This window comes from Crocuta crocuta, unplaced genomic scaffold, assembly GCF_008692635.1.
Source record: "Crocuta crocuta isolate KB4526 unplaced genomic scaffold, BGI_CrCroc_1.0 scaffold7, whole genome shotgun sequence".
Taxonomy (NCBI): Eukaryota; Metazoa; Chordata; class Mammalia; order Carnivora; family Hyaenidae; genus Crocuta; species Crocuta crocuta.
The window spans coordinates 11647642-11655731 of NW_027531904.1; the positions used below are offsets into that span (position 1 = coordinate 11647642).

At 54.1% G+C, this 8090-nt stretch overlaps 1 long non-coding RNA gene across 1 annotated transcript in view; it reads left to right on the forward strand.

Moving 5' to 3' along the window:
• Window positions 1–3063: 3063 nt before the first annotated feature.
• LOC144240097 (uncharacterized) overlaps window positions 3064–8090 on the forward strand; it is a 10606-nt gene continuing 5579 nt past the window's right edge. The window contains exons 1-2 of the long non-coding RNA XR_013337584.1: window positions 3064–3127; window positions 4860–4976. This is a non-coding gene — a long non-coding RNA (uncharacterized LOC144240097). The remainder of the gene's footprint in view (window positions 3128–4859; window positions 4977–8090) is intronic.

Consider the following 8090-nt stretch of genomic DNA (forward strand, 5'->3'; position numbering starts at 1 on the left):
GAGGAGTCAACTTTTGATTCTAAGATAGAAGCCAGAGCTTTAGGACCCAAGAGGCAGGTCACAAACAAAAGAGCTACTCCGCAGCCCTCTGTTCCCTTTGTCTTTTGCTCAAGACGATGCTAAACAACATTCAGATGTTCCCAACACTGGTCGGCCAGTTCCCTTCCTTTTTACTCAGAAATCTGAGTAGTTTCTGAGCAGCCCCTCCTTGACAGGGGACTGGGTGGAGACAGGAGGCTTGGAAACATTTGCACGCGGCTCAGCACCAAGCTCTGACAGTGGTCGCTTCCAATCAAACTCTCTACCTCCTGGGAGGCAGGCTTAATGTTCCATTTCTTAGTAGGAATATTAAGCACAACTTCTGGGCAAAGAGCAATTCTCAAAAGGAGTCTGCAAACATTATGTGTTCTATTTCTGCCAACTGAGTAATATATCTTTCTGGGAAAGATACTTGGACAAATTTACGTAATAAAAAAATATATGGGGCCCCTGGGTGGCTCAGTCGGTTGAGCATCCGACTTTGGCTCAGGTCATGATGTCGCGGTTCGTGGGTTCGAGCCCCGCATTGGGCTCTATGCTAACAGCTCAGAGCCTGGAGCCTGTTTCAGATTCTGTGTCTCCCTCTCTGACCTTCCCCTGTTCACGCTGTCTCTCTCTCTCTCAGAAATAAATAAAACATTAAAAAAAATTAAAAAAATAGATGACAGTCACAACTGTATAATTCCATCTGTCCCACAAGAGAGGGAAACTCCTCACTTATGGTGAATGAAGGGCAGGGGCTCAGGGTGTTCCTGGAGTGGAGTCTGGCCCTGTCTCAGAACAGTCACACTCCACAGAAGGGGGGCTTGGGGATGCCAGCCCCCCAGAAAATTAGCTCCAGAAACAATGTGTGGGAAATATTTGTTGGCTTACAAACTTTTGCAAAGAATATAATGAAAAGTGAAAACTCTGAGAAAATTTGAAAAAAAGTCCAATTCTCAGAAATACATGAAATGATGTTAACATTTTTTTTTCTCATCTCTAGTATCATGAGTAGGTTCAGAAAAATATTAAGTTCCCTTTGACCATCTTTAAAAAAAAACCAAAAAAACGAGTGGTGTCATTCAATGGCAAGAGCACCTCAGGGACCAGAGCTGTAGACCCGGCTCACTGACCTGCTGTGTGATCCTGGCCCGTCTGCGTCCCTCCCTGGGCCTCCGACTGCCCCTCTGTGCAACGCAGACGACAGAGGCTGGGCTGGCCACGTGGGGTCCGCCAACGAGAGCCCACAGTGTCCACCCACAGGGAAATGGTTAAGTCGACCGTGATAAGCCAAATCATGGCATTCTCTCCAGCTGTTAAACAGAATGAGGTAGTCATATGTGTGCTGGTGTGGAAAGATGGCCAAGCTGTGTTAGGTTTGAAAAGAAAATGAGTGATGATCTAGTTTAATGGGAAAAAATAAAAACTCTATGGTTAGCTCTTTCCAGGAAAAACAAAACCCTAGATGAGACACACCACACTGTTAATAGCAGTTACCTCTGAGGATTGGCCAGTTTTACTCATTATTTCTGTATCGTTGGAATTCGTTTAGAATGGGCATGTATTACTTTTTAAATTTAAAACACATTTTCATTTAAAAAGTGAGAGAGTCCGACCCTCTAGGTTTGGGATGGAGCCCATGAATCTGAATTTTTTGTTTTCTAAGTGCTTTCAGATAAAACGACTGAACCAAGGTCACCGAGTTCTCTTGCAGCTCCAACACTTCACTCCCCAAAGTTCATTTGACTCATGACCTTGGAAACAGGAAGAGAAGGACCAAATGAGAAAAGGAGGCGCAAGACAGAAAACCGAGCATCGGAAGTACCACCAGCAGTCTGTTCGGCTCTGCGTTTCCCAGGTGCCCGGTTCCCAGCAGTCCTGGGGCAGGACTCCTGCTGGCCAGGGTCCCCATTTGCATGAGGACACTCAGGCTCAGAGTGGCTAAGTCCTCCCAGCAAGTCACCCAGTTGGTAAATGGCAGAGCCGGGACCACGACCCCAGGCTAACTCCAGAGCCAGTGCATTTTCCACCCCACCCGCCATCCGGGTCCTGAAATACTTTCCTTACTATGATCATTAAGGACTGTGTTTGTAGTTTAATGGTATCAAATAGCTTCTCATGGGAAAGGAGGGAGGAAGAAGGCATAACAGCAACTGACATCTAATAAGGGCTCACTGTGTGGCAGGTCCTGTGCTAAGCATTACTTTTATTCCTACAGTAGGGCGACCAAAAAGGTACTGTTTTCACCCCCATTTTATGGATGATCAAACTGAGGCTCAGATTAAATAACTTTGCCCTAAATGAATAAAAGTTGGTAGTGGGGTTGAACCCAGGCCTTCCACCTGAAGGCAAGCAAAGAGCAGGGAGGTGGGGAGAAAGGGAAGAGAAGTGAGAACGTTCCTCAGCCTCCACGGGCGCCTGTGTCTCAGGGCTGTCATCACCTCACACAGCAAGGAGTCCCTGGGGCCTTCCTGAAGGAAAGCGCAGCCTTAACGGCCCAGCCCAGCGCTGCCGGGACGCCAGCCAGCCTCCCTCTGTCTCATAGTGGATTTCCTTTGCCTACAATGATAGGTATCCAGTTTCACCAAAGGCCCCCAACTCCCGGATCTGGTTTTAATCAGGAGCTACAGCTGAGCCCTAGCGCAATTGTCCTCGGCTGGGGCCAGATGGAGCCCAGCCACCTTCCCTTCCCCCAGAGGTCTCCTGGAGAAAGAGCTTTGTCTTTGGGTGGTGGCCCCCTGGAGGCACCATTCAAGGCCCCTTCCTTGGGGCAATGTCTGCAGAGGCTGGGCATGGTGACATAGAAGATGCAGGGTATCAGGCCAACAGCCTCTCATGACCAAGATGGAGAGCTCGCATTCCTCTCTGGTCATCTCACTGTGTACAATTACAGACCTCACCTGCATCTCTTCCGTGCCCAGGAGGGGTGCTTGGCCAGACCTGCTGTTCTTATGGAGCCCCTCTTAGGCCGCAAGACAAGGAATCACGACTGAACAACTGTGTGGCCATGTCTGAGACAGAAGCCATAACTACGTGGGCACGTGAATAACTTGATTTATCCCAGCCAGTTGATGGAGAAGTAGGCATTTGAACTAGGAGATGATGGGTAAGGAGGGGTTCTTTGTGCAGTACAGAAGGGCTGGGTAAAGGGAAGTGTGTGGACTTTGGAAGCCCAGGAGTAGTCCACATGGCTGCCTCTGTCTGAGTCAGATAAAGGGACCCCTCTGGGCAGACACGGAAGGCATCTCCTCCCGACTGCAGTGTAGAGTGTGCAGCCCTGGGGCCACGGCGGCTAAATCTTGTCTGATTTTCACATTTTCCTTTCCCCTTCTGATTGTGGAATCTGTGTTTTTTCTAAATGAGGGGATTCTGTGTGGTTACAGTGAGACTAACTCTTAACCCCGACATGGGGTCAGCATTTGATCCCGTCAAAGCCAGTCAGAATACCATCTTCCTGGTTGGGGTGATTGGTTCTGGGAAGGGCGTGTGATCCAAGTTGAGCTAATCAGAACCCTCTTTGGGGCTGCAGGCCAAGCATTCAGGGAAGAGATGCCCCCTTTTGGCTGGGTTTGCTGGCTCTGAGTGTTAGGTAAGCCCAGAGCTTTCGAGCTATTGTGTGTTACTTTTGGGAAGATTCTGCCTGAAGATGAAGCCAACAGAGAAAAATACACAGCTGAGAAATTGAGAGAAAGAGAATTCTGGGACTGTTTGATACTCTTTAAACTCGCTCCTGGAATATTCCAGTTACAAGAACCAGTAATTTCTCTTTTTTGTTTAATCTAGTTTGAGTTTTTATGCCTACAATCAGAAACTAACCATTATGGAAAGAATTGCTGGGATTCAAGCCAGTGGACCCAGAGCTTTTAGTGCTTTGAAAACCCAAACCGAGAAAGCTCTGGCTGGGGGCCTCGAGGCTTTCTACATCCAGAGCTGGGGATGAGAACACAGGCGTGGGGGCCAGATGGGGCTTCACTCACAGCCCTGCCCAGGTGGCATCTCCCTGTGTGCTCACTGCTGCTCCGGAGGTGGGGGGGCGGGGGGACAGGCAGCTAGGATGTGGGCTGGTTACTGCACCCATGATGGGGCTGAGCCTCAACTGAGGGGCTGGTGTCTGAGCTCGGGGGTGCAGCAGGGCCCCAGTGTCTGGGGAGGTTCAGGGGGAAACAGCTGCCTAGTGAGTCGGCAGGTGAGCTCCTGGGAAATCTGACTCTCTTGTTTCGGGTAACGCAGCCCACTCTCATGCCCCAGGGCCTTTGTATGTGCTGATCCCTCCACCTGGGATGCCCTCCCCACTTCATCATCTGATGGACCTTTAGTCTGCCTTTGAAATTCAGCTTGAGGGACACCTTCTGGGGCAGTGTGAAAGCGTGGCTGCAAACTGCCCACCTCTCCTCCCGTCAGGAGGCGTACCATACATCCTCATGCTTGATATGGTTGGTCTTCTGACCTTGACTTTGGCCAGTCCTAAGTGTGCGAGGTGATGCTGTGTCTCCTGAGCCTAAGTCCGTAAAGGCCATGCGGCATCCATCTTGTCACTGGGAGGACTTGTTCTGGAGTCCCGGAGACACCGAGTCCGAAGCCCAAGGCCACCGTGCTGGAGAGCCCACACGGAGCCCCTGAGGTGGACACTTCCAGCCGAGCCCACTCTTCAGACGGCCCGTCTTGCACAAGTGTCACAGAGCAGGGCAGGCGCAGCCCCCCGGTGCCCGGTGTGGATTCCCAACCCACAGAACCTGCAAGCACACGGAGCTTGCTTTGGAGCAAGAGATGACTGGAACTCCAGCCTTGAGTCCTTCAGGCAAACTTCAGCTTTTTTCCTGTTTTAATTCTCTCCCCAGAGTTCCTCCCACGCTGCTCTGGCAGAGCCCTGACCACACGGGCTGCAGTGTCTCATTATGCCTGTCTCTTCTGCTGCACTGTGGAGTTCCAGGGAGATCAGAGGCCAGGGACAGGAGGTAGGGACAGGCGTCCGACGCGTGCGTCCGTGTGGGGGGCGGGAGGTGGGGACGTGCATCCGTGCCGGGACGGGAGGTGGGGACGTGCGTCCGTCGCTGCGCGTCCGTGCCGGGGACGGGAGGTGGGGACGTGCATCCGTCGCTGTGCGTCCGTGCCGGGGACGGGAGGTGGGGACGTGCGTCCGTGCCGGGGACGGGAGGTGGGGACGTGCATCTGTCGCTGTGCGTCCGTGCCGGGGACGGGAGGTGGGGATGTGCATCCGTCGCTGTGCGTCCGTGCCGGGGACGGGAGGTGGGGACGTGCGTCTGTCGCTGCGAGGCCACGGCGGACGGGGTTTCGGGAAGGGATGCCGCAGTCCGATTGGGGGCCGCTAGGAGGCGAAAGCATGGATGGGCAGAGACCCCTGGGCCAGGTGGCCCTGCTGCGCCTGTCCCCCAGCAAGAGACCTGGCTGAGCCTGCTTCTCCAGCCCACCAGCCGCGCCTCTGGTCCCTGGGGCTCCCAGAGCCCATCGAGTAAGCAAGGTTTTCAGGCCGGCTTCCACTGCCCGCTGTGCGGAGCGTGAGTCCAGAGCGTGTCTGCGGGCACCCACCACCCCCGCCTCGTGGGCACCGGGGCCCTGGGCTGCGAGCAGGCCTCCGCCTACGTGGCTGCAGATGTGGCAGGAGGTCTTCGGGCAGGAACCCTCCCCTCTAGCTTGTGCTCCGCCCCCTCCGCCCTCACCCAGGCCCGAGAGAGGGGCGCTGTGAGGGGGACCCTCGTGAAAGATGCACACCAGAAATGCTGTGCTGTCCCTCGGGGGCCGTCATGGGAGACGTGAGGGGACATTCAGCGGGCAGGATATGTCCCAGTGAAAAAAGATAACAGCCTCGCCCTTTTCAATGTACCCAGTGTGAATGTCAGGCAAGCATCTTGCTTCAAATAGGCCGTATGTGCTCATGGTGCAACACTGCAAAGCACCAAAGGGTCCCTAACATAAACTAGGCCTCCCTCCGGGTCCCCAACTCCTGGAGGCAAACCCTGGTAGCGCTTCTTATGTGGCCCCAGGGAGGTTCTCTGCATTTCATGAAGGCACCTGTGGTGCCTGGCACGGGTGCATGCTGTCAACCCGCCGCCCTCCCCCACCCTTCTGCGTACCCCAGAGACCGTACTCCAGAGGTCCTGGGCGGCCGCTTCGGGTTGGCTCCGTGGAGGTGAGGCGCTGGCAGGAGACCTGGGGTAGGAGGGAAAAGCCCTCACTTCCCGCTTCTCTCCGCCTCGAGTGGCTTCCCCAGCAGCAGCTGCGTGTCCCCCGGGGTGGCTGGCAGCAGCCTCGTGCGTTGTCCCCCGTTTGGGTACAGCTGCTTCCTCTGTCGCCCGCGCCTGGGCTGTGCCGGCCCCCCAGCCCCCCAGCACTTGCTTCCTCGACTCTGGTACCATTTGCCCAACCCGATTTCCTGAGTTAAATTCTCTCAACACAAGAAACCTTGAATGGAATCTGTTTTTCTAATCAGACTGATCCCCTTTCTTAAAGGTTAGCTGAAAGGTTAGCTGAAAACTTCCCTGAGTTCACCTAAGTATTTCCCTTTCTGTTCCACCCAAATTATGACTTTCATTTTTTTTTAATGTTTTTTATTTATTTCTAGGAGAGAGAGACAGACAGCGAGAGCAGGAGAGGGTCAGAGAGAGAGTGAGTCACAGACTGAAACAGGCTCCAGGCTCTGAGCTGGCAGTCAGCACAGAGCCCGATGCGGGGCTCGAACCCACGAACCGCGAGATCATGACCTAAGCGAAAGTCGGACGCTTAACCGACTAAGCCACCCAGGCGCCCCTAAATTATGACTTTCAAACAGGGTTCTGCACCTTCCTTCTTCACTTACGGATGCACCTTGTAGGGTTGTTGTTACTTTTCTGTAGCAACGTAGACTGAGCTCCCTGGTTTTTTTTTAATGGCCACGCAGGATCGCTTTGTTTTGAGCAGTCCCCAAGATGGCGGTGGAGGCCGTTTCTGGGTTTTCACTGTAACTTCTGGTGAACGTCCTTGTGCCCGTGCGGAGGTCTCTCCTCAGGACACACATGTAGGAGTGGAAGTGCTGAGTAGGCACACTTAGGGTTTTGATAGATGCCAGCTTGCCTTGCAGAGAAGTTGTGTGAACGCACACCCCCCTCCCCGGCAACGTCAATGTGCAAGCCCGAGCAGGCCCTGCATTGAGGGGTTTGTGAGTCCCTGGTGTGCAAGTGTCCCGAATACTTGTCACGTGAGGTGCCATGGGCAGGACCAGGTCAGCAGCCGCCGGCTCGGCCACCGACAGGCTGGATAGCCTCGACATAGTGCCTTGGATTCCATGATCTCGGAGCCCCCTCGCCCTCTTACCCCTGGATCAAGGCCTTCCAAACCCAGCAGAGCATCAGAATCCCTGGGAGAGCATTAAAGGTGATGGACCCTGGACTCCATCCAGGGATTCAGGGGCAGCAGCCCACGCTGGGACCTGCAGTGCACTGTGAGCCCCCACCCAGAGCCAGGGCAGGGACAAGTGACTCTCCCCCAGCTGCTGGGGGCAGCCCTGCCCAAGGTCATGTCCCCTTCCCGGGGTGATTGCATCCACTGACTGGTCCACTCGACGTGGGAAGGCCTGGCCCCCTCAGCCCAACTCAGGACAGCTCAGAACTGCATGTAGGGTCAGTGAGGCCTCCACGGAGCTGCGTCTTCCCCCTCTGCCCATGCCTGCTTTCCTCCTCGCTCTTCCACGGGTACTGATCCCGAAGGCACTTACCTGAACTCCATCTCTGAGCTGGCTTCCCTGGGACAGGACCCCGGAACCTGCGTTTCAAAACTACGAAGCCCTCTGCCCCTGCCCAGGCGACATGACTTGTCGCTTCTGCCCGCCGCGACGGTCATGTGGGTGCGCGAGGTCTGCCCGCCGCGACGGTCATGTGGGTGTGCGAGGTCTGCATGTTTTCACTTTCTTGGTGCTATAGGCACCTTCTCAGAAGAATGTTTGTAAATACATAAAATGCATAGGGTTACGAACGAAGTCATTGTTTTGAAATATGGTTATCAAGATAGTTTTTGAATTGCAATGTGATACGTCTCCGTATTAGCCAATCAACTGAGACCCAGCAGTGCGCCTGCAA